This window comes from Rhinoraja longicauda, chromosome 8, assembly GCF_053455715.1.
Source record: "Rhinoraja longicauda isolate Sanriku21f chromosome 8, sRhiLon1.1, whole genome shotgun sequence".
Taxonomy (NCBI): Eukaryota; Metazoa; Chordata; class Chondrichthyes; order Rajiformes; family Arhynchobatidae; genus Rhinoraja; species Rhinoraja longicauda.
The window spans coordinates 16,677,336-16,703,802 of record NC_135960.1 but is presented as its reverse complement, the minus strand read 5'-3'; the positions used below and the strand labels follow the sequence as shown (position 1 = coordinate 16,703,802).

The 26,467-nt window shown below is 42.0% G+C and overlaps 1 non-coding gene across 1 annotated transcript; it reads left to right on the top strand.

The window, feature by feature from the left end:
- Positions 1 to 2,905: 2,905 nt before the first annotated feature.
- On the top strand, positions 2,906 to 3,068 carry LOC144596397 (U1 spliceosomal RNA). The gene has a single exon (XR_013547597.1). It is a non-coding gene; the product is annotated as a U1 spliceosomal RNA (small nuclear RNA).
- The last annotated feature ends 23,399 nt before the right edge of the window (positions 3,069 to 26,467 follow it).

The following is a 26,467-nucleotide window of genomic DNA, read 5'->3' as shown; positions in this document are numbered from 1 at the left end:
CTTTCTGATCCACTGACCACAATCAGTGAGGGTAGGTGATAACACCTCCTCCACAATAATTCTCAACACCGGTGTCCTGCAAGGATGCATTCTCAGTCCCCTTCTATAACTCTCTCTGCACTCAAGTCTGTATGGCCAAACTTGGCTGTAACGCCATCTACAAGTTTGCAGATGACACCACATGGTGGTCCGATTACAAACAATGACGGGCGCAGGAAGGAGATATAGAGGTTGATGACATGGTGTCAGGATAATAACCTCTCCCTCAATGTCAGCAAGATGAAGAAGCTAGTTATCGACGTCAGGAAACATGCTGTAGTACAAGGCCTAATCAGCTTCAACGTTGCACAAGTTGAAATGATTGAAAGCTTCAAGTTCCTTGGCATTTATATCACCCAATGATCTGTCGTGGCCCAACCACGTTGATATGACAGCCAAAAAGGCACACCAATGCCTCTACTTCCTGAGGAAACTTGAGAAAAATCAGCATGTCTCCAGTGACTCTTACAAACTGCTAAAGATGTATCATAGAAAGGATACTGTTGGGGTTGCATCACAGATTGCTTTGGTAACAGCTGTGCCCAAGATCCTAAGAAATTACAAAGAGTTGTAGATGTAGCCCAGTGTCCATCACACAGACTAGCCTTCCCGCCATTTCACTTCATTTCACCCAATTTCACTTCATGCTGCCTGGAAAAACAACAAACATAATCAAAGATGTCCTGACCTTCTCCCTGCTCCCATCTGGCAGAAGGTACAGAAGCTTAAAAATGAACACCACAGGACTCAGGAAAAGCTTCTTCCCCTCTGTTATCAGTCCTTCCATAAGCTAGGATACTGTCTGATTCAACTCTACCCCATTGTGGACATTCACCTTTGTCTAATGAGCTAATGCTCTGCAATGCTGAGAACTATATTCTGCACTCTGTATCTTTGCCATTACTCTCTCTATTGTACTTGAGTTTGACTTGATTGTATTTTTGTATGGTGTAGCTGATCTGTTTGGATAGCATGCAAAACAAAGCTTTTCACTGTACCTCAGACAACGTGACAATAATAAACTTAAACCTAAACCTAAACCTAAACATATACACAAGTACGGTGAAGTTCGGGTATAATGAAAATCTTGCTTGCTACAGCATCATTGCCACGTAGACTCAGACAAACACACTAAAACATAAATTATACATAAAGTTCCGAAAGAAGACAATGCAAACAAGACATTAGTGCAAACCGCAATTAGAAAAGCAGGGATGGCCATGGAAATGCAAGAGATGGTTTGTTGTGGTCTGTTATTGAAGTATTGTAGATTGAGTTTGTGTAGGTTGATTCAAGAACCTGACATTAGTAGGAAAGCAGCTGTTCCTGAACCTGGTGGTGAAGAAGCTGTTCCTGAACCTGGTGGTGAAGAAGTTCAGGCTTAGGTACCTCCTGGTCAATGGTGGCTGAGGGATGAGGGGATGGCCTGAATGGCAGGGATCCCAGATGACAGATGCCACATTCCTGAGATAGGATACTTTCAACAGCACTTTCTATGGTCGGTTTGTTGGAGCGTTTGGTAACATGCCAAACCACTTTAAACTTCCTCGGGCTGCAGCAACTTCTTCAATATTACATTTATGTGCTACACCCAGAGCAGCTCAATCAAGATGTTAATGCCTAGGAATTTGAAGTTGCGAACTCTCTCCACTCTGACCCACCAATGAAAACTGGTGCATGGTCTCCCCGCTTCCCTTTTACTTGTTATGTCCAATATCAAATGTGTCTTTATCAGGTAATGTTCTGCAAAAAGTAACAAAAACATGATCAATGTATCTGATTTATTTTTCCCTTATAAAAAAGTAATTTATTCGTTAATGTCTTGATCCAATGCGTTTCTTTTGAATGTCCCATTCAAACAGCTACAGTACGTTAGCTGACAATGAAATGTTGGTGTATGAGATGATTCAGTTTCATCACTAGGTGGCACTGTGAGGGGTTTCGTGTTCAGAAGACTACAGAATTGATTGGGGGAATTAGATCTTCGGTACTATAGAAGACAGTTTTTGTAACTGAAAATAGTAAGAGATTACAACGGACAACTCTGGTTGAAAATAACTATAAAATGTTGGGTGGAATTTGGAACTGCTAAATTGAAGATGGTCTTGATACATTTGTCATTTAAAATTAAACACTAAAAATGTACATTGTTTGGCTGTCTTCCTGAGTAGAATTTTTTTTAATATAGTGGCAGAGCAAAATATTTCTATCAAAGGATCTGTTCAAATGTAATGTAATATGAGGCTGATTTAGTTGCATGAATGTATTGACATGAAAAGCAACAAGTAATAAAAAATCTTTTGTATTACATCTTCTATATCTTTTACAATTACCCAGTTGATTTACAGCCAGTAGTTTTAAACTATATTCACTGTTGTAACACAGCCAATTTTTGCATGGCAAGCTCTCACAAGTAGCAATATATCAATGGCCAGATGATGGTTTAGTAATGTTGACTGAAGAATGAATATAGAACAAGATAACTCTTTTAGACAATAGACAATAGGTGCAGGAATAGGCCATTTGGCCCTTCGAGCCAGCACCGCCATTCAGCACGATCATGGTTGATCATCCACAATCAGTACCCCGTTCCTGCCTTCTCCCCATATCCCTTGACTCCGCCATCATTAAGAGCTCTATCTAACTCTCTCTTGAAAGCATCCAGGAAATTGGCCTCCACGGCCTTCTGAGGCAGAGAGTTCCACAGCTTCACAACTCTCTGAGTGAAAAGGTTTTTCCTCATCTCCGTTCCAAATGGCCTACCCCATTTTCTTAAACTGTGGCCCCTAGTTCGGGACTCCCCCAACATCGGGAACATGTTTCCTGCCTCGAGCATGTCCAATCCCTTAATAATCTTAAATGTTTTATACTTACCTGGCAGGGGAGAAACCGTGATCAAAGAGGCGATTCTTCCCGGACGAGGCTATCCCATTGCACATCGGGAGTGCTGACTGATGCCTGCGATGTCCCCAAATGCGGGAAACTCAACTGCAAAATTTGTGGTAATGGGGGAGGACAGGGATCGCCGAAAATAAAACGAAGAAAAAATAAATAAATAAATAACTCTTGTATTCTGCGTCATGATAACAGGTGCAATGGGATCTTTTGAGAGAATGTAAAGAGCTTTGGATTAATGTTTCAGCTTCTTCGCAGGTCAGTTGCATAAAACAAGCTCTAAAGTAACAATCCATCCCACTGCCAGAAATCAATTTAATTGAAGTCACTTTCTGGGTAAGCGCCTCCTCTCTATTTTTACATTCAGCTCTCTTTAGTGGGATTTGAAACCTTCCCCCCACCCGCCCACTCACCCACCCACCCAGCAGTGCTGAACTACTACCTACCTCTTTGATGACCCTCGGACTATCCTTGATCGGACTTTGCTGGCTTTACCTTGCACTAAACACGTTATTCCCTTATCATGTATCTATTCACCGTGAATGGATTGATTGTATTCATGTATTGTCTTTCTTCTGACTGGTTAGCACGCAACAAAACGCTTTTCACGGTACCTCGGTACACGTGACAAGAAACTAAACTGAAACTGAAACACACAGATACACACACACACACACACACACACACACACACACACACACACACACACACACACACACACACACACACACACACACACACACACACACACACACACACACACACACAAACACACACACACACACACACACACACACACACACACACACACACACACACACACACACACACACACACACACACACACACACACACACACACACAGATACATCAACATCCATAACCAAACCCACACCCACACCCACACATCTGGATGCTTATCACAGAGCTTCAGTTGGTATTAAGGTGGACTACTTCTTTCATAATTATATTTGATACTACATTCTTCCTTATAGCATAGGATAGAAGAAGCTACTAAATTGACAGAATATGACAGTTCCCTTGTTAACAGTAACACATTATGCACCCCAGCTTTGTTCCATGTTTGTGTCAGCATGTGAACTGGGTCAAAAACATGCTGTCAACAATATAAGGACACAGTGAAGGTTATATTTACAGCATTAACAATAGACAGGGTATCAATGGCAAGTGGGCAAGAAAAATCTGGCGTACTGTGGAGAGCATACTGACTGGTTGCATCATGGCCTGGCTTGGCAACTCGATCACCAAGGAACGAAGCAGACTGCAAAGAGTGGTAGGCACTGCCCAGTCTATCACATGTACTGCCCTCCCTACCATCGAAGGGATGTACAGAAGTGCTGCCTCAAAAAGATATCCAATATCAAAAACTCACACCACCCAGGCCACACTCTCATTTTGCTACTGCCATCGGGAAGAAGATATAGGAGCCAGAAAACCATCACCACCAGGCTCAAGAACAGCTTCTTCCAAGCAACCATCAATCCTCTAAACACTACCCAACATTAACCTCAGCAACAAAGCTGGTTTTGCCTATTAGTGAATGACTAAGTGCTGCTAAAAGCTGTTAATTGGTCTTGATTTGAGAAACATAAAAGGCAAAATATTAATTTGGGAACGGTTAAAATAGCAGCAGGCATTAATTGAGAAATCTAAAGTAGGCACCCTCTGTAATATAGTTTTCTTTAAACACTGCTAACTTTGTGAGGGTTTTTTTTGCTTGCATTAATAAACCCATCCTTGGTGGTAGCACCCATTTATTTACCAGCCATCAGAGGTTTAGCAGAAAAAAAATATTGACGGATGGTCAAGTATATTACTCAAGAAGGGCTGAATTTTTGGAATTTTTGGATCTTATGGAAACATATAACATTCTTAAGGGATTCGACAGGCTAGACGCAGGAAAAACTTTCCCAATGTTGGGGATGTCCAGAACCAGGGGTCACAGTTTAAGAATAAGGGGTAGGCCATTTAGGACTGAGATGAGGAAAAACATTTTCACCCAGAGTTGTGAATCTGTGGAATTCTCTGCCACAGAAGGCACAGGAAGCCAATTCATTGGATGTTTTCAAGAGAGAGTTAGATATAGCTCTTAGGGCTAACGGAATCAAGGGATATGGGGAGAATACTGACATTGGAAGATCAGCCATGATCATATTGAATGGCGGTGCTGGCTCGAAGTGCCGAATGGCCTACTCCTGCACCTATTTTCTATGTTTCCATGTTTCCATGTATTGAATTCCACATGTCCCTTTCATATGGGACATTAAACCATGGCGACTGTTTGCTCTCCAAGATGGAACAAAAAAACCCAGGTCAATATTTCAAAGACCAAGGAATAAAGAGAGAGTAAAGCAGGATTACTGTGGGATTTGTCAAATTGCTTAATGATTAGAATGGACTTGGTGGGCTGAAGGGCCTGCCTGTTTCCATGTTGTATGACTTTGTGCCTGTTTTCGTGGGATTCTTAACCAATGAATATCCCTCTATCAACATCAATAATATCTTGTTATTATCATATTGTTCTTCCTGGTCGTAACTTTATTATAATACTAGGTTGATCCTGTATTTCAAAAGTGTTCTTTAATAGTACATCAATGGTTTTACAACACATCATCTATATACTAAAACTCATGTTTGTTTGTTTGTTTGTTCTTGAACTACATCGCTCACTGAAAGTAAGCGTGCAAGTACAGCAGGCAGTGAAGAAAGCTAATGGCATGTTGGCCTTCATAATGATTTGAGCACAGGAGCAAAGAAGTCCTTCTGCAGTTGTATCGGGCCCTGGTGAGGCCACATCTGGAGCATTGTGCGCAGATTTGGTCTCCTAATTTGAGGAAGGACGTCCTTGCTATTGAGGCAGTGCAGCGTAGGTTCACAAGGTTATCCCTGGGATGGAGAGACTGTCATATGAGGAAAGATTGGAAAGACTAGGCTTGTATTCACTGGAGTTAGGATGAGACGGGATCTTATAGAGACGTATAAAATTATAAAAGGACTAGACAAACTAGATGCAGGAAAAATGTTCCCAATGTTGGGGGAGTCCAGAACCAGGGGACACAGTCTAAGAATAAAGGGGAGGCCATTTAAAACTGAGGTGAGAAGAAACTTTTTCACCCAGAGAGTTGTGAATTTGTGGAATTCTCTGCAACAGAAGGCAGTGGAAGCCAATTCACTGGATGAATTTAAAAGAGAGTTAGATAGAGCTCTAGGGGCTAGTGGAATCAAAGGATAAGGGGAGAAGGCAGGCACAGGTTACTGATTGTAGATGATTAGCCAAGATCACAATGAATGGTGGTGCTAGCTCGAAGGGCCAAATGACCTCCTCCTGCACCTATTTTCTATGTTTCTATGTTTCCATTTAAAATGGTATACGATAGCACAACAATTTTAGGCCCACCTTACTCACTGTAATCCATTGGTGCTAATGGAAGAAGTTTCATTGAAATCGGTGTTATATTTTTAAAGTTATTCACATTTTAAAGTTTAAATCTATCTCCTAGGGAGGAAGGGGGAGGGAGGGAGGGAGGGATGGAGGGAGGGAGGAAGGGGGGAGGGGGGTAGGAGGGATGAGGGAGGAGGGGGATAAGGGGGGTTGAGGGGGATGGAGTGGGGGGAGGGGAAGGGGAGGGGATGGGGAAAGGGAAGGGGAAGGAAGGGGGACAGGGGGTGGAGGGAGGATAAGGAAGGTTGAGGGGGATGGAGGGGGAAGGGAGGGGGAGGGGAGGAGGGAAGGGGAGAGAGGGGGAGGGAGGGGGAGAAGGGGGAGGGGGAAGGAGGGGGGAGGGGGGAGGGGGGAAGGGGGAAGGGGGAGGGGGAGGGGCAAGGAGGGAAGGGGAGGATGCTGCACCAATGCAGGCGAGGTTTGGGCCCTTTGGGTCCACTTGGTCTAGTATACACTAATTAATGCAAGTATTTTCCTCAGTTCCTCAACTTCTAAATCCTGGCAGTACAAATGGAAATGTACTTGGAATTCTGTGCTCAAGAGGGGCAGACAGCTACAAGAATCACCCCTTTGCGTGTTTCAATCAATAAATATAATAAAAATCATAACGTTTTTGAAAAACATTTTCACTTTAGATAGTTCCTCTGTCCCTCTCTTCCCCTCCCCCTTCCCAGTTCTCCCTCTATCTTCCTGTCTCCACCTATATCCTTCCTTTGTCCCGCCCCCCCCCCCTGACATCAGTCTGAAGAAGGGTCTCGACCCGAAATGTCACCCATTCCTTCTCTCCTGAGATGCTGCCTGACCTGCTGAGTTACTCCAGCATTTTGTGAAATAAATTCACTTATTTACATGCAGTGCAGCAATGCTTTGGAACAGATGTCTGCTTTTCACTGATCTACAAACATCATTCTTAAAAATTTAGAATGCTTCAATGCTGCTAATGAGATATTTAAATATTACATAATAGGTAGCTTCACACTGACTAAGAAGACTTTAGACCAGATGTTAGGTTTGTTAAACACTGATTAAATTTACAGCATGTTCCTCACCCTCAGTGCTCCCATTCATGACTAAATACCGTGTGATCGGTGAAATAGCTATATTAGCTTCAGAATGTCTTTGGAAGATTAGTTTCTTTGACAAATACTAAAATACTAACAAAGGTATATCACACAAATGAAAAATTAATTCAGGGTTTCAGTCGGTTCATTTTTCTCAGACCAATATTACCCAGCAATATGAAAAATGGACATTGTGAACAGAAGTAATGATTTAAAATGGAATTTAAAAAAAAACCCATCAAGTTAAAATGAGTAGATAAGATTCGTCTTGGTATAAATATGATTGCAGCTTTTAGGCAATATGGTAAAGTGAGTTCGGACAATGCAATTTCAAAGCTTTTTCTTTGTGCAGATCACTGGTCAGAGCGGGCTCAGTGGGCTAAAGGGCCTGTTTCCTTGCTGTGTCTCTAAACTAAACTAAAAGTGTACATGCTATTTCATTCACTGGGATACATTATTTTAAATATATGCGCAATACAATTGGGCAGGTTTGAAAAGTGCAGTGTAGTTTTTATCACTCATTTATAGAAATTCTGCCTTCCAACTTACAATTATCGCAATGCCAATTTTTTAGAATTAATTGTTTTGAGATGCTTTGCGATGTTATGTATACTTTATAAATTCTGTTTATTTATGCCAACAAATTCACAAAATTTTAGGAACTTTATCATTATGTATTTGAGGATCTCTCGATTCTTCTGAAGTCTTTAGAGGATATCTGCTTACCTAAACGGCATAAAGAACCAAAAAAACAGTTTATTGCTTGTGATAAAAAGGTGAAAAATGTTCGTTTTGATGGAAAAGATTTTGTGTCACCTCTTGGCATAAGTTGGAATAACAAATGTTCACCAGCTCTGGTGTCAGTCTTATCCATTATTACAAACTTTAAGGTACAACTTCACCATAAACTAACTTCTGAGCTTCTTGTAAACTTCTAAACTTCTGAAGAACTTTTGTGAACAAATTTTTCCCTGCAGTGAATATTGACACAATCCAATAGCAAAACACTGTTGATGCTAGAAATCTGAAATATGAACAGGAAAGACAGGCAGTGCCGAATCAATCAGGCACCCAATCACTTTGGTGAGTCGGAAGTAGAGTTAAAATTGGAATCAAGAACCAGTAGACATGGGTTTAAGGTGAGAGGGTAAAATATTAAATAGTAATCTGAGGAGCAACCTTTTCACACATGGGTACATGAAACGACAGCCATAGGAGGTAGTTGAGGCACAACATTTTGGACCGGTTTTGAGGGATGTGGGCTAAACACAAGCAGGTAGGATTAATGTAGATGGGATATGTTGGCCAGTGTGGGCAATTTGGGGCAATGGGCCTGTTTCCATGCTGTAAGATTCTATGATGTAAGATTCTATGATGTTGACATTTGGAAGGTACATGGATAGGAAAGGGTTAGAAGGATAGGGACCAAATGCAAGTCACTGATGCTAGCAAATGCAGAGCATTTTGGTTGGTGTGGACAAGTTGGGCTGAAGGGCCTGTTTCCATGCTGCATGACTCTAGGAAGTGTGACTGATCTGGTTAATGATCTTTCATTGTTTAAGCTCCAATCTAATTTTGTAATTTTCTTCCAATACTGAAATAGATTCAGCCCAACTCAACTTTGTGCAAACCACCCAGCATAAATGGTTCAATGGTGCTTTTATTGTTGCATGTGCAAATGCACAGCGAAATTGTTTTCTTATATACTGTCCACTAAAGTATTGCCACGCCTAAGCACATCCCCTATTAGCAAAGTGTACAGAAATAGTTGACTGAGACTTAACGTAAGAAGGGGCACCAGGTTTTTGGTGCCATTTTCAAAGTCTAGTCCACGCTCTAGTTCTTATGAGCGGTGCCCAATCCAGGCAAGCCCCAGGCTGCTCCAGGGCGGCTGGCCTCCGGATCACAATTTCCTGCTCCCATGTTTAATTCCATGAGGAGAGGAAACCTCAGAACAGTTATCAAAGCAGCAGTAAGTTTCATGACCTTTGTGCTTTTATTTGCTTGCCCCCTCGTGGATTGAGAATTACTTGGGAAAGTGTTGCCAATTTCACTAACATTCTCTTATCTGGCAAATTACGAAATTTTATCTTACTTACTTCCAAGAGCTGAACAATAGAATTTAAATTGCCCAGTAGCTGAACCAAAAGCTTATTTATAAGTATGCACATAAGGTTTCATTATAAACATGTGTAATCTCATTAGCACACTCTAAAAGCTAGACACTAATTGTTCTGCCACTAACTGAAAATTCTGTTGTAGTTTGCTTGGCAAAAAGCCCAAGTTCGACTTTAGTCAAGCGTGTTAATAATTCACGTAATATTTCCTGCTTTCACCAAGGAACCATTTATTCTGAATGACCTTTTAGAACATAGAACAGAAAGACAGGAGCAGGCCCTTAGGCCCACAATATCTATGCCAAACATGATGCTAAGTTAAACTAGTTTCCTTTGCCTGCACATGATTCATATCCCTCCATTCCCAGCATATCCATGTGCCTATCTAAAAGCCTCTTAAATGCCACTGTCGTTTCTGCCTCCACCACGACCCTTGGCAGCCACCACTCTCTGCGTAAAAGATGCGCATTGCACATCACCATTTAGGTTTGCCCCCTCACCTTACAGCTGTGCCCTCTAGTATTTTTTCAGAATTGAATAGGTTTGTACATAGTAACTATTAAAAGAATTATGGGATTACTTGCATAATACTGTAAACCACTGGCCATATTGTGAAATGCATTAGGAGACACGAGGGAATTAAATGTAACATCTCCAAGTTTGCAGATGACACAAAGCTGAGTGGCAGTGTGGCCTGCGATGAGGATGCTATGAGGCTGCAGGGTGACTTGGATAAGTTGGGTGAGTGGGCAGCTGCATGGCAGATCCAATATAATGTCGATAAATGTGAGGTTATCCACTTTGGTGGCAAGAACAGGAAGGCAGATTAATATCTGAATAGTGTCAGATTAGGAATAGGGGAGGTGCAAATAGACCAGGGCATGCTTGTACATTAGTCACTGAATGTAACCATGCAGGTACAGCAAGCAGTGAAGAAGGCTAATGGCATGTTGGCCTTCATTGCGAGAGGAGGTTAGGAGCAAGGAGGTCCTACTGCAGTTATACAGGGCCCTGGTGAGACTGCACCTGGAGTATTGTGTGCAATTTTGGTCTCCTAATTTGAGGAAGGACATTCTTGCTTTAGAGAGAGTGCAGCCTAGGTTCACCAGGTTATTTCCTGGGATGGTGGGACTGATATACGATGAAAGAATGGGTCGACTGGACTTGTATTCACAAGAATTTAGAAGGATGAGAGGGGATCTTATAGAAACATATAAAATTCTTAAAGGACTGGACAGGCTTGATGCAGGAAAAATGTTCCCAATGTTGGGGGAGTCCAGAACCAGGGGTCACAGCTTAAAAATAAGGGGTAGGCCATTTAGGATTGAGATGAGGAAAAACCTTATCTCCCAGTGTTGTGAATCTGTGGAATTCTCTGCCACAGAAGGCAATGGAGGCCAATTCACTGGATGTCTCCAAGAGAGAGCTAGATTAGCTCTTAGGTCCAAAGGAATCAAGGGATATGGAGAAAAAGCAGGAACGGAATACTGATTTTAGATGATCAGCCATGATCATCATCATGATCGGTGCTGGCTCGATAGGCCGAATGGCCTACACCTGCACCTGGGGATCTTATTGAAACATATAAGATTATTAATGGATTGGACACATTAGAGACAGGAAACATGTTCCCAATGTTGGGGGAGTCCAGAACCAGGGGCCACAGTTTAAGAATAAGGGGTAGGCCATTTAGAACGGAGATGAGGAAAAACTTTTTCAGTCAGAGTTGTAAATCTGTGGAATTCTCTGCCTCAGAAGGCAGTGGAGGCCAATTCTCTGGATGCTTTCAAGAGGGAGTTAGATAGAGCTCTTAATGATAGCGGAGTCAAGGGATATGGGGAGCAGGTTTTATGCTGAATTGGTGGCAAGCTGAAAGTAGCAGGGCTTAGGGAGTCAGGCGATTGAGAATGGGATAAATGAAAATTAATTGTATCTTAAGATTTTAGAAGCCTTATTATGTTTGCATAAGCTTGCATCTTTGGGATGTATGCATTATTCCTAATATCTAGCCTGAGCACACATGCAATGACAATGCTGAAATATTCAGCTGTTAATTTCACATGGATCCCAGTCTTAAAAGAGGACATAGCAGTTTCAGAGGCAATCCAAAGAAGATTCATCCGGTTAATTCTTGTGATGGGAGGTTGGGGAAACTTTTTCTAATCTCTTACCTCGACGGAGATGTGATTTTTTTTTCTGTATCATATCTCCGTCTGCACTGCGGCCTAACATCGAGGAGTTGGCAGCCTTTGCTGGACCCCGACTTCGGGAGCTCCACCGCGGGAGCCTGCGGACTTACCATCGTGGAGCTCGCTGTCCCTTTGCCAGGGATCGACCCCAGAGCTCCAACCGCGGGAGCCTGCGGACTTTAACATCGTGGAGCTCATGGTCGCTGGTCAGAGACCGACTTCGGGGGCTCCAAGCCGCAGGAGCTTTGACCGCCCTGATGCAGGAGCTTCGATCGCCCCGAAGCGGAGACTTCTATCGAGGGCTACCGGAGCTTCAATTTCCCCGACTATGGATGGTTCAACTGCCCCAACCGAGGGAGAATATTGCCTTCCATTACAGTGAGGAACGTGGGGAATCCGCTGTGGTGGATGTTTATGATAACCTTTATGTAGGTGTGTGACTTGTTGCTTTTTTTAGAATGGATGTATGGTGACAATAAATTGACCTTGAAACCTTGACCTTGAAACCTTGAAACCTTGAAACCTTGATCGAACAAGAGATGATTAGTTGTATATTTTTTGGTATTAGAAGATTAAGGTATGACTTAAATTGATTTGTATAAGATCCTGAAGGGACATGACAAGGTAGACGTTAAGATGTTTTATTTGGTGTGAGCGTCTCAAATGAGGTAACAGTTACAAGATAAGAGGCTAGTTGTCTAAAACGGATGTGCATAGAAATTTATTTTCACAGACAGATTGGGTGACCACTATTCTAACCATTTCATTTAGTCTGTTGCTTCAATGCTTCTAGTTGACTGACCTGTCCCGCTGAGTTACTCCAACTTTTTGTGTCTATCTTCAGATGTTTCCTATGTCTCACCCTTCTAATTTGACCCTCTATTAATTTGACTGCTTTGGGGCACTCAATAATTCTCTCTCATTGTAACAGTTGTATACAAAGAGAGGTTGGTATGTCACTTCTACTGCTGTTGCTATTATAATACTGATGCCAGGAATCGGCCTACTTCCTAAATTGTGAAATATGATCTGCTCACAAGATAATGTTGAGAAAGCTTTGTTTCTTGCAGCAGGCACGATTTTCTGCCGTCTTCATAAGTCTCAATAAATTTGCTCAAATTGACTCTCAAAGTTTCTTGATGTCCTTCATTTTTCCTACCTGTAACACTTTCAATGACAAATGTACATGCTGTTATCTATTGGTACTACACATACTGCAGTAAATACTGGTCTAGTTCATTATCTGTTGTTCTGCTTCATGCTTGACCTCCATCACCTCCTTCGGTGGCCTGAATAGCAGTTTCAGGTGCCTTAATCTGAGACATCATTCACATTCAGGCTGAGTAACTTTGTACAAATATAATTAAGAACTGTTCATGTATATAGCAGATGCCTGTGCATAAATATGTGCTACAATAGTCAATGCAGAAGAATAGTTTAATGATGAATTAATTTACAGTTCATCATTAACACACAATGACAGCAGATTTATTTTATGTGGTCACTGTTCTGAAATCTGAAAGCTATGCTTTCACTCGGAAACTAATGTTCATTTCCCTATATAGAGATTGTTTCCCTCGTCCTCCCTCTCAATGCATACATGAAAGTTGTTAGCTGAAAAGCATAGAGCTGTTTCTTCCTATCCATGTTCTCCAGGGGAGCTTCCTGACCTGCTGAGTTACTCCAGCACTTTGTGTCCATAGCTGTTTCTTCCATTGTGCCAATACCTCTTACTTCATTGTTAATACCAAGTTAAAATTTCCCCCTGTTTAATATGTTATTAGTATTAACTTATACATTGGCAGAAGACAAAAAGCAAATCATTTGTTTAAAGAGTAATTTTAATAAATTGATATTACTAATTATATTGAGTTTCTACATGCCAGAATTATGGGGAACTGCAACAGAGCAGTTGAGTTACTGGAGCAGTTACGTCTGTACAGAGTTTGTATGTTCTACCCTTGACCTGCGTTGGTTTTCTCCGGGTGCTCCTGTTCCCCCTCACACTCCAAAGACGTACAGGTTTGTAGGCTAATTGGATTGGTAAAATTGTAAATTGTCCCTGGTGTGTGTCGGATAGTGTTAGGATAGTGCAGGATCGCTGTTCGGTGCAGACTCGGTGGACCGAAGGGTTTGTTTCCGCGCTGTATCTCGAAACTAAACCGAAATAAAATAAAACCAAGATTAGAACACTGGACAATTAATCTAGAGACCCGAGTCGAATCCCACCAAGGCAACCTGGGAATTTAAATTCAAATAATTAAATAAACTTGGAATAAGAGGCTATTACTTTTAATTGTGATCATGAAACTACAGGATTGGTGTGTACGTCAGGCTATTGTTCATTGACTACAGCTCAGAATTCAACACCATCACCTTTACATTTTTCATTAACCTCAGATAATCTGTTCATTCCTGTGCTATTGGATCTTCGACTTCCTCATCAACAGACCACAATCAGTACACTTCTGGGCAACAATAGAGATGGCACATTGGTGCAGTGGTAGAGTTGCTGCCTTATAGTGCCAGAGACCCAGGTTCATTCCTTAACTACGGGTGCTGTCTGTACGGAGTTTGTATATTATCTCTGTGACCCCGTACACTTGAATGGAATTCTAAAAGGCATTTAATAAAGTACTACGGTACTACGGAGCTCCTCTGTCCCTCCCTTCCCCTCCTCCTTCCCAGATCTCCCTCTATCTTCCTGTCTCCATCTATATCCTTCCTTTGTCCCACCCCTGACATCAGTCTGAAGAAGGGTCTCGACCCGAAACGTCACCCATTCCTTCTCTCCCGAGATGCTGCCTGACCTGCTGAGTTACTCCAGCATTTTGTGAATAAATCGATTTGTACCAGCATCTGCAGTTATTTTCTTATAGTACTACGGTACATACAGGTACACAAGGATGAACTGCTGGAAATTGAACTGCAAGGGCAATGACAGCCTGGGAAACAAAGAGTTGTGGTAAAGGGCATTTTGAGGAAGGAAGACTTCAAGGACTGGTGCTAATTTTACTTTAGTTCAGTTTATTGTCATGTGTACCGAGGTACAGTGAAAACCTTTTATTGTGTGCGGAAAGACGATGCGTGATACGTGACCTCTATTGTATATTCACTGCTTCACCTGAGAGTTGGGTATGTGGAGGGCAATTTCAAAATATGAAGGTGATAGAGACCTTGAAACTATATTCAGTCAATTATGAAGCAGTGAGATGAATTCTACCCTTGTACCGAGATGGATTAATTTTACTCGCTGCCACAGATGTTTCGAGCACAAAGGAACAAGGAAAGAAAATTGTGATGGAAAACTACTGCCTTGTCTGACAGCAGCTAACTCTGCCCAGACTCTGGGATAAAATTAACAGATCCAAGTTGCAGATGATATTCTGGTGCTTTCATTCCACAGTTTAAGGAGTTTGTATTGTACTATCTTCCGTGACCTCCAAAACCTTTCTTGAAATTTCACGTTACGCAAGTTCCAATTAATGTTTTAACCAAAGATAGACGCAAAAAGCTGGAGTAACTCAGCGGGGCTGGCAGCATCTCTGGAGAGAAGGAATGGGTGATGTTTCGAGTCAAGGCCCTTCGTCTGAAGTTACTCCAGCCTTTTGTGTCTATCTTCGGTTTAAACCAGCATCTGCAGTTCCTTCTTACACAGTGTTTTAACCAATCTCTGTTGGAAGTTGTATTCATTTTGTTGAAAGATCGCAGTTTTGTGGAGGTGTAAAGGTGAAGACAAAGATAGGGAAATAATTTTTTGTGCAATGACCAGTGTGTTTCAGGAAATGTGCCAATATTTCAGACCAGCATCGTCTCATCTGTTCCTTGCTTCTGATCTTGATGAGTAAGCTGAGCCACACAACCACATGTCAATGTATTAAGTAATTACAGGGTTTACATCAGAGAAATTAGTCTAAAAGACTTAAACAGACTCACAGCAATTAGCCTTGTGTGACTCGAAGTGCCACTGGAAGTGAAAATTAGTGTAATGTGCATTAAATGACTTGTAATACATGCCCTTCTTAAGCAGCATTTCTTTAAAATGATCATGTGCAACATTGCAGAAAATCCGGTAATCTTATCATAAGGTATCTGATAGAGAATTCACAACTATCAACCACTCTGATTCTCAGTCTAAATGTCACAACCATAATATATAATCTAGTTGACAGCAGAAAGGCTCTGAAGTAGCCTTAAAAACAAAATGTATTTTTGTATTCCGTGTCATGGAACCATTATTGGTAAGCTTGTCAAAGTTGTACACAAATCCCCGGCAGCAATCCCTGATCATACTTTCATGAGAAATTGAACACATACATTCGCATTTAGCAGGACAATGTATATATATTTTGTTTTTCCACAGTCTAGCTCCAGAAATCGATTGACTTGTGTTGTGGCAGCACTTTGCTGTGTATGCATAAGTAAAAAAACAGATCAAAGATTTTCACCACGTCCGTTACGGTGAACATAACCATTTGATTTTGTGTCCTCCTCCAGCCACCAGAGGGAATTGATAACACAACTGGTACTGTAAGAACTATCCCAGAAAGATTACAAATTCTCTCTCTTAACAACCCAAGAAAATAGTAGGACACCACTCAATGCAAATTTATTCTCCATATTGTTATCAATTCCACCCCCCCACCCCCCCCCCCGACCCCCTTCCCCCATCCATCCGAGTCTACCACTCACCCACACACTAGGGGACTATTTACAGAGTCCAATTAACCTCCTACTTGCTGTGTTTGAACCACCAATGAAGCTGTTCCAGTCCAATCAACGGTGTATCCCAATGGCACATATAACATCATAAACAAACACAGAATCACCTACTTCCAAATGGTATTTATTCACAAAATGTTGGAGTAACTCTGCAGGTCAGGCAGCATCTCAGGAGAAAAGGAATGGGTGACGTTTTGGGTGGAGACCCTTCTTCAGACTGGTGATCATGAGTACTGCTAATTTTGAACACACTGTAACATTAAGCTCTATCTGCATTTAATCAAAATGTGTTTTAGACCATGTTGTATTTGGACAATTGAGAGAAGGGTCGAGCTACAGGTAGTGTGTCGGTAGGAACTGCAGATGCTCGTTTAAAACGAACATAGACACAAAATGCTGGAGTAACAGCGGTAGAGGCAGCAACTCTGGAGAAGGAATGGGTGACGTTTTGGGTCGAGACCCTTCTTCAGAGTTACAGGTAGATTATTTTGATGCCCTTGACATTGTTTGCATTCCTTTACAGAGTCCTCCAATTTCTGACAATTTTTTAAAAAATTGCCTCTTGAAACATATTTGCTATAAGGTGTCTTTCATGCAGGTGCTTCAGAATAACTTTTATTCCTGTAGTGGAACAATAATTCTTGATCACCAAATATCATACTGTCCCTGATGCTTAATTTGTACTTTCAGCTGCAATACACCCACAATGTGTCATCTTTACATTATTCTTTATATCCATGTTGAATGTTTTATACCCATCAAAGGGTTTGGCATAATATATCAGGAAAGCACGCTGTTAAGTTGTAACTGATGTACTTTCATATTCTGAATATAGACACAAAAATCTGGAGTAACTCAGCGGGACAGGCAGCATCTCTGGAGAGAAGGAATGGATGATGTTTCGGGTCGAGACCTTTTCTCAGACTGGTTAGGGATAAGGGAAACAAGAGATATAGACAATGTTGTGGAGAGATGAAGAACAATGAATAAAAGATATGCAAAAAAAGTGACGATGATAAAGGAAACAGGCCATGGTTAGCTGTTTGTAGGGTGAAAATGAGAAGCTAGTGTGATTTGGGTGGGGGAGGGATAGAGAGCGAGGGAATACCGGGGCTACCTGAAGTGAGGGAAATCAATTGTCATACCACCAGGCTGTAAGCTGCCCAAGCAAAATATGAGATGCTGTTCCTCCAATTTGCGTTTAGCCTCACTCTGACTATGGAGGAGACCTAGGGCAGAATCTTCAGTTTAAACCAGCATCTCCACTTCCTTCCGATACATACTTTCATATTTTACAGCCAGTGTTGTTGTGTCTCACAGGGGTGCACCATCTCGCAGTCAATCAGCACATTTACATTCTATTTGTATTGTCCACCATTGTAGTTTAGAATACAGTCATGTGCAGCCAATGTTGAACTCCATCTCCTCACAAGCTGAACCTGTCAGAAATATTTCCTTAGATTGACCAACACTAACCTGTTGAGTCATAGAGTTACAGATAGAGTCAGCACGGAAACAGCCCCCTTACCTACCAAGCCCACAGCGACCACCATACACCCAGTGCCAGAGACCGAGGTTCGATCCTGACTACAGGTGCCATTTGCATGGAGTTTGTATGTTCTCCCTGTGACCGCGTGGGTTTTCTCCTGGTGCTCTGGTTTCCTTCCACACTCCAAAGATGTGCAGGTTTGCAGGTAACTTGGCTTCTGTAAATTGTCCCTAGTGTGCATGATAGAACCAGTGTATGGGTGAACATTGGTTGGCGCAGGCTAGGTTCCTAATGGGCCTGTTTCCACGCTGTACCTCTAAACCAAATTAAACTAAACTAAACTAAACTAAACCTTTTTTACATTAATCCTACATTAATCCCATTTTTTAATCTCCAACAGTCTCCTCAAGAGGGTTGTAGTCCATGCAAATTAAAACATTTTGGTCATACCAAAACTTTCTTAGTCTAATTGTGAGGATCTAAATCTTCTTGGCACTGCTCTTTTTGTGGGCAAGAAGATGCTGGTAGTCATATCTTTCAGTGCTGATGATGTCTATGGCAGATTGTCATCCTCTTGGCTGCTTGACCTTTTTAAGGACTCAATTGCCTCATTTAAATGGCACAATTTATTTGTTTAAACTTTGGTAACGTTTTTATAATATTACAAATTCTAAACATTTGAAAATCTAATTTTTAACTTTTTAGTGGCTCATGCCATCACAAAAAGACGCTTCCATATTACTTCTGAAGTTGCAGGCACACACATCTCTCCTTGACCATGTTCCTGCTTCTTAGAATTGTAAAGATACACCCTCTGGCACCTCCTTGATTTCTTGCTCTGTCTGGAAAATGCCTGGAGCTGATACTACCTTCATTGGAAGTTTGTTATCTTGGAACAGTTCAAGCTGAGTATGAATCGGTGAGAACCTACTAGATAGAACCTTCGTCCAACATGCTCTGCTATTAAACATGTGAGATGCGGCGGGCAGTGAAGACCTGCCCTCTACCCGTCTAAACAAAAAGACATCAATCAGAGATAAGGAACATTGTCTGCCTTGGCTTCCTCTGTTGTTTGTCATCTTGTGATCTTCATAGGCCCTCGTGGTGTCATCTGTCGTCACCACGGGAAAGATTAGTGCAGCTCAATCAGAATACTCAACCAGTTCACGGCTATCTGCTTTCCTGGATTCTTTTCACTTTCTCTCCAAATTTCTCCTGCGGACTGTGAAGTACTGGTCACAATTTGAGCAAATTAAATGGAGCATTCTCCTTCAGATGAATTTTAGCTTTCACACCATGTATGTGACCACGTTTATCGTGGAACTTGTCAAGTGCTTTTCAAGTAAAGTAATAAAAGCCATTTCTCCATTCTCTTGATCTCTCCCAGCCTGCTTTCACTTTCTTAACCAATTCCACCTGTTATATTTTGTCTTGGAATAAAAATGCTGGGATTACAATCTCCCAGAACAGCCGACATAAGGATCTGCAAAAGTGCACTGCAGAGCTGCATTATCCCTTCTGTAACTTACATTCAGGTAAGTGGTGCCTGCAGTCTGCTTCACTCTTTGGAAGCATCATGCTACCTTTAAATGAAGTGAATGACAACTGATTTCTTGATAGGTCGAATGGCGACCCAGCAGATAAGTAGTGCTGGCATTTCAGTTGTCTTACTGTAAGGAGATTGCAGTACCAATGGTACAGAGATCCATTATCACTTGAACAGGGTAGAAACTTAGAGACATAGAAAATAGATGCAGGAGTAGGCAATTTGGCCCTTCGAGCCAGCACTGGCATTTCTATATGATCATGAGGATGTCTCTCTACATGTTATAAGCTTCACTAAGGTCTCTCTTCAGCCTCAGCCACTGCAAGGAAAACAGTTCCAGTCAATCCAAATCTCTCCTTATAATTTAAGCCCTCCAGTCTGAAGAAGGGTCTCGACCCGAAACGTCACCCATTCCTTCTCTCCCGAGATGCTGCCTGACCTGCTGAGTTACTCCAGCATTCTGTGAATAAATGCCTTCGATTTGTACCAGCATCTGCAGTTATTTTCTTATACAACATCTTTGTGAATCATTTTGCATTTACTCTAGCTTAATCACATCCTTCCTATAGTGCGGTGAACAGAACTGCACAGATTATCACAACTGCAGTCTAACCAACGTTTTCTACAACTGTAACCAAACATCCCATCTCCTGCTCTTTACACCATGGCCAAGCATGCCATATGCCTTCTTTACTATCCTGTTTACCTGTATTGGTGCTTTTAGGGAACCATATATCTTTATCCTTAGATTTTCTGGCTTAAGAATACTTCAGGGGCTCTCATTCACCATATTTGTCCTCCCCTGGTTTAACTTGCCAAAATGTATCACTTCACACTTGGTTAAGATAAATTTCACCCGCCTTTCCTTTGCCCACTTTCCCCGCTGATCAATATCATATTGTAACCTTAGGCAAGCTTCGTTGCTGCCCACTGCAGCATCAATTTTGGTGTCGTCCAGTATTTATTACCAAGTCAAGTTACCTGCAAACTTGCTTCTCATGTCACTGTCATTCTTATCTAAATCATTAATGTACCTAACAAGCAACAGGACCTAGCATTGATCCCTGCAACACACCACTGGTCACAAAAACAACCCTTCACTGCCATCCTCTGACATCTTCCACCTAGCCAGTGGGCAGCATGGTCAGTTCATCCATGGTACCTTGCATTCTAACCTCCTGTACCAGCCTATCATGTGTATAATGTGTAAGAAGAAACTATAGGTGCTGGTTTAAACCAATGATAAACATAAAATGCTGGAGTAACTCAGTGGGACAGGCAGCATCTTTGGAGAGAAGGAATGGGTGATGTTTTGGGTCGAGACCCTTCTATAATATGAGCATTTTGAATAAGAACTAGAAAACGTTTGTGTGAGGGTTTTATTTCACGCTGAAGTACTTTCATTGGATATGAAAGGATTTATAGAATCGTTTTAAACAGAAAATATTAAGGTGTTGAGATTCATCTCAGGCAGAAGGGCAAAACTGGTGGCTTTAGATCAGCCATTCATTGCACATAGCATCCAATTTTGTATTCCATCATAGTCAATATCGTGTACTGCCTATTAAAGATGTTTGAACAGACAGCATTCTGGATCATTACCAAAAAAGAGGATCCATCTTTAATATTCTCATATAACAGGTCACATCTAAGCTTGACTGCTATGAAGTAAAGCAATATTGGGAATTATAGATGATGATATGAGATCAGATAATTGGCAAGAAGTACAGATGTTGTAAATTTCATCTAAAAAAAAAATTGGTGGAAGTAGTCTACAGGGAAAGCCACATCTGTGGAAAGAGAAAGATTGCTAATGTTTCAATTTGAAGACCCTTCATCAGAACAACTCTGATAAAGAATCTATAACCCAAAACATTACCTCTGTTTCTATTTCCACAGCTGTAACCTGATCTGCTCAGCTTTCCAGTATTTTACATTGGAATATTATATGAGATCATATTCTACTTTACATTCATTGTCTGCTTTTGCTGTGTTTGGATCAAATATTGATATGAATTAGCTTTATTAAATCTGTCACCACAGTACTCGTGAATTTCTTACAGTCCAAGGATTCGAGATAATGTTAATGTTGTTATTAGTATGAAGTTCTGAGGTACTTGATGCACTTCTTGGTATGAATTCCATAATTTCCATCACAGCACATTATTGGTATTGGTATCAATGGTATTGGCTTATTAATGACAAGTATCCTGAGAAACAACAACAAAAATTGTTTTATGTGCCATCTAAGCAAATCATACCACATGTGAGTACAATGACACCATAAGTGACTACAGGTAGTGCAAAAAGAGAAAGGAAACACAATGCAGAATACAGTGTTACACCTGCAGAAAAAGTGCAAAGGCTGAAACGAGGTAGATTGGGAGATCAGTAGTATGTTCTTAATTTATGAGAAGACCGTTACAGAATCTGATAATACCATGGAAGAAGCTGTTCTTAAATCTCGTGGTACATGCTTACAAACCTTTATGGATTATTGTACGACAATTTAATTCAGTTGGCATCATTTGGTGTCGCAGTGTGTGTTGATGAATAAAGGGATCACATCTCCACATACCAGGATTGCACGAAGAAACAAACAGAACATGCTGGTCGTTATGTTGCACTTTTGGACTATGGTCAACAGTTTTGCTTTCATTCTTTCAAATAAAAGCAATCTGTCGTGTAATTTATGACCTGATGCCAACATTCTGCTCTTATGCATATACTCAGGTTTCAAACACAATGACACTTTGAGCAGAGGGAGCATTAATCCAACCTCAGTCTTCCAGCTAATTCTCTTTCACAATGCCAAATAAAGCAGGAACAATAAGGATACTTGTCTGAAGATAATTAAACACATAAATTAAAAGACAATTACCGATACTCACAATTTGGCAATTTTGCCTGTTTCTCGATGTACAGATGCAACCCTTATAAAAGAATGGGAAGGGGAATCACATTGGAATGGACAAGCAACCACTGAACCTGATCTGATTGTAGAGTTTCAGGATACATCTTCATTACTGAATGGCAACATTCTTCTAAACTCCAAGGAATACTTCAAGTTACTGAATGGCAACATTCAGCTGTGAAGCAGACCGTAGTTGCGGCAGAAGTGCAGAGCAGGCAGCTTTTCCTCTCCAAACTGTGCCAGTGAGCTTGCAAAGATATAATCACATTGGAGGTAATCTAAAGGGGATACACCAGGCTAATTCCTGGGATGAGACTATTCTCAAACTGTGAAAGGTTAGACAGTTTTGTGACTTGAAGTACTCCTTGGAGTTTAGAAGAATGAGAGACGACCTTATTCAGGCATACAAGATACTAATTTCCTGGGTAGATGTTGAAATGGTTTCACTCATGGGAGAGTCACAAGCAAGGGGAAATAACTACAAAATAAGCAGCCAGTTATTTGAAACTGAGGTACATGGATGATTGTGTAACAAGAGACTGCAGATGCTGGTTTAAACCAAAGATAGACACAAAAAGCTGGAGTAACTCAACAGGACAGGCAGCATCTTGGGAGAGAAGGAATGGGTGATGTTTTGGTTGAGACCCTTCTTCAGATTGGTTAGGGATAAGGGAAACGAGAGATCTAGACGGTGATGTGGAAAGATGAAGAACAATGAATGAAAGATATGCAAAAACGTAACGATGCAAAAAGATATGCAAAAAAGGAAACAGGCCATTGCCAACTGTTTGCAGGGTGAAAATGAGAAGCTAGTGTGACTTGGGTGGGGATAGAGAGAGGGAATGCTGGGGCTACCTGAAGTGAGAGAAATCAATAGTCAGTAAGCTGCCCAAGGTAAATATGAGATGCTCTTCCTCCAATTTGCATTTAGCCTCACTCTGACAATGGAGGTGATCTAGGACAGGAAGGTCTGTGTAGGAATGGGAAGAAGAATTAAAATGTCCAGCAACTGGGCGACCAGGTAGGTTCTGGCGGGCTGAGCGAAGGTGTTCCACGAAATGATCGCCCAGTCTGCATTTGGTCTTGCCGATGTATGAATCCACATCTTGAACAACGGATACAGTAGATGAGGTTGGAGGAGGTGCCAGTGAACCTCTGCCTAACCTGAAAGGACTGTCAGGGGCCCTGGATAGAGTCGAGGGAGGAGGTATAGCGACAGGTGTTGCATTTTCTGTAGTTGCTGGGGAAGGTACCTGGGAAGGGGGTGGTTTGGGTGGGAAGGGATGAGTTAACCAGGGAGTTGCGGAGGGAACGGTCTCTGCAGAAGGCGGGAAGGGGTGGAGATGGGAAAACGTGGCTAGTTTTGGGATCCCATGTGAGGTGGCGGAAATTTCGGAGGATTATGAGTTGTATGCGACGGTTGATGGGGTGGAAGGGAGACTCTGTCTCTGTTCCGATGAAGGGGAGGGGGAGCAAGGGCGGAGCTGCGGGGTACTGAGGAGACACAAGTGGGGACCTCATCTACGATGGGAGAGGGGTACCCCTGATCTCCAAAGAATGAGGACATCTCGGATGTCCTAGTATGAAACGCCACTGTATGTTCCATTTTTTTTTTCCTAATCAGATGTGCAGCACTTTGGTCAACGTGGGTTGTTTTTAAATGTGCTATACAAATAAAATTGACTTGACTTGACTTGACTTGACCTCATCTTGGGTGCAGATGCGGCATAGATGGAGGAATTGGGAGTTGGGGATAGAGTCTTTGCAGGAAGCAGGGTGGGAATGTGTAGTCAAAATAGTTGTGGGAGTCAGTGGGTTTGTAATAGACGTCAGTCAATAGTCTATTTCCTGTGATGGAGACTGTGATATCAAGAAAGGGGAGGGAGGTGTCAGAGATGGTCCAAGTAAATTTGAGTGCAGGATGAAAATTAGTGGTGAAGATGATGAAGTTCATGAGTTCTGCATGGGTGCAGGAGGTAGCACCGATGCAGTCATCAATGTAATGGAGTTAAAGTTTGAGGACAGGGCCAGCATACGCCTGGAATAGGGATTGTTCAATGTACCCTACAAAGAGGCAGGCGAGCTGGGGCCCATGCGGGTGCCCACAACCTCGCCTTGGACGGACTTGGAAGAAGAGGGAGGAGTCAAAGGAGAAGTTGTTGTGTGTGAGGACCAGCTCTGCTAGGTAGAGTAGAGTGTTGGTAGAGGGAAATTGGATGGTTCTGCAGTCGAGGAAAAAACGGAGGGCTTTAAGGCCATCCTGGAGGGGGGTGGAGGTGTAGACTGGGGGCTCGGAAAGCAGAAGTCATTCAAGAGACGAAGGGCATGTGAGGTATCTTGGATAGACACAAAAAACTGGAGTAACTCAGCAGGACAGGCACATAGGTCAGGAGAGATTGGACCAGGGGGGATAGGATGGATTTGAGGTACGTGGAAATCATTTCTGTGGGACAGGAGCAGGCAGAAACAATGGGATTGCCAGGACAGCTGTGTTTGTGGATTTTGGGGCGAAGGTAAAACCGGGCTGTGCGGGGCTGGGAAGCGATAAGGTTGGAGGCTGTGGAAGGCAGACAGCCAGAAGTGATGAAATCAGAAATGTAGATATTTCTTCTCTCAAAGGATAGTGAGTCTCAGGAATTCTCTGCCCCAAGGCTTTGAAGGCCAGACCAGTAGAAATATTTAAATTGGAGATGGATAAAGACTTGAAAGATTAAGGAATAGAGGGTTATGGGGAAAGAAGAGAAGTTGACGTCATCTATGTTCATACTGAACAACAGGATAGGCTTGAGAGATGTGGTGGCCCAATCTTAAGATGATACTGCAATATTAAAATGTACTCACACAAACCCAGCTCTCACTCCATTTTTTGAAAGTCATTCAAGGTAAGTGGTAACTATTGTTGTACTTAATATTTGGAAAGTGAATTACTTTTAGGCAATGGAGTTAATCACATCAGAATCTGTAAAGATCTTTTCCAAAATAGCGAAGACAATACAATACAATATCCTTCATTGTCATTGTACAAGTGCAACGAGATTTTGAATGTCATTTCCATATCGATGCTATCAAATCAAATATATAAATAAATCACGGCAAAAATGAAAACAACAAAAAGGTGGGGGGGGGGGAAGGAAAAAGAAAATGGGGGAAGAAGGTAAAGTGCAAAAAGAGGTTCATGCAGGGGTCAGTTGTGCCAGATGACCCTGGGAGCAGAGACAGATCATGGTGGGCTCTCAGCAGGACCGATTCGGAGCAGCTATAGCTCTAGGGATAAAGCTGTTCCTTAGTCTGGAGGTGCAGGCTTAGAAGGCTTTGTAACGTCTGCCAGATGGAAGTAGTTCAAACAGCAGCATGGGTGTATGGAGTCCTTGTAGGTGCTGGTGGCTTTCCTGAGGCAGCGTGCATTGTAGATGTCCTCCAGGGCTGGCAGCTGGGTCCCAATGATCCTCTGCGCTCTGCAGACGACCCGTTGAAGAGCTTTCCTGTTCGCTGCCGTGCAGCTGAGATACCACACATAGATGCCGGATGTCAGTATGCTCTCTGTAGTGCAGCGGTAGAAGGTCATCAGAAGCTGACCGACCTTTTTTAGTTTTCTAAGGAAAAACAGCCGTTGCTGTGCTTTTTTTGACTAATGCAGCAGTGTTGGTGGACCATGTGAGGTCCTGTGAAATGTGTGTGCCCAGAAACCTGAAGCTGGACACTCTCACCACTTCGTCCCCATTGATGAGGACTGGAGCGTATTCCTCATTCTGTGACCTTCTGAAGTTGATAATTAGCTCCTTGGTCTTAGTTATGATAAATTGATAAGTAGTGGTAAGCAAACAGAGTACTTAAGGAGGTGGCTCTAGAAATAGTGGAAGCATTGGAGATCATTTTTCAATGTTCTATAGATTCAGGATCAGTTCCTGTGGATTGGAGGATAGCAAATGTTATCCCACTTTTTAAGAAAGGAGGGAGAGAGAAAACGGGTAATTATAGACCAGTTAGTCTGACATCAGTGGTGGGGAAGATGCTGGAGTCAATTATAAAAGA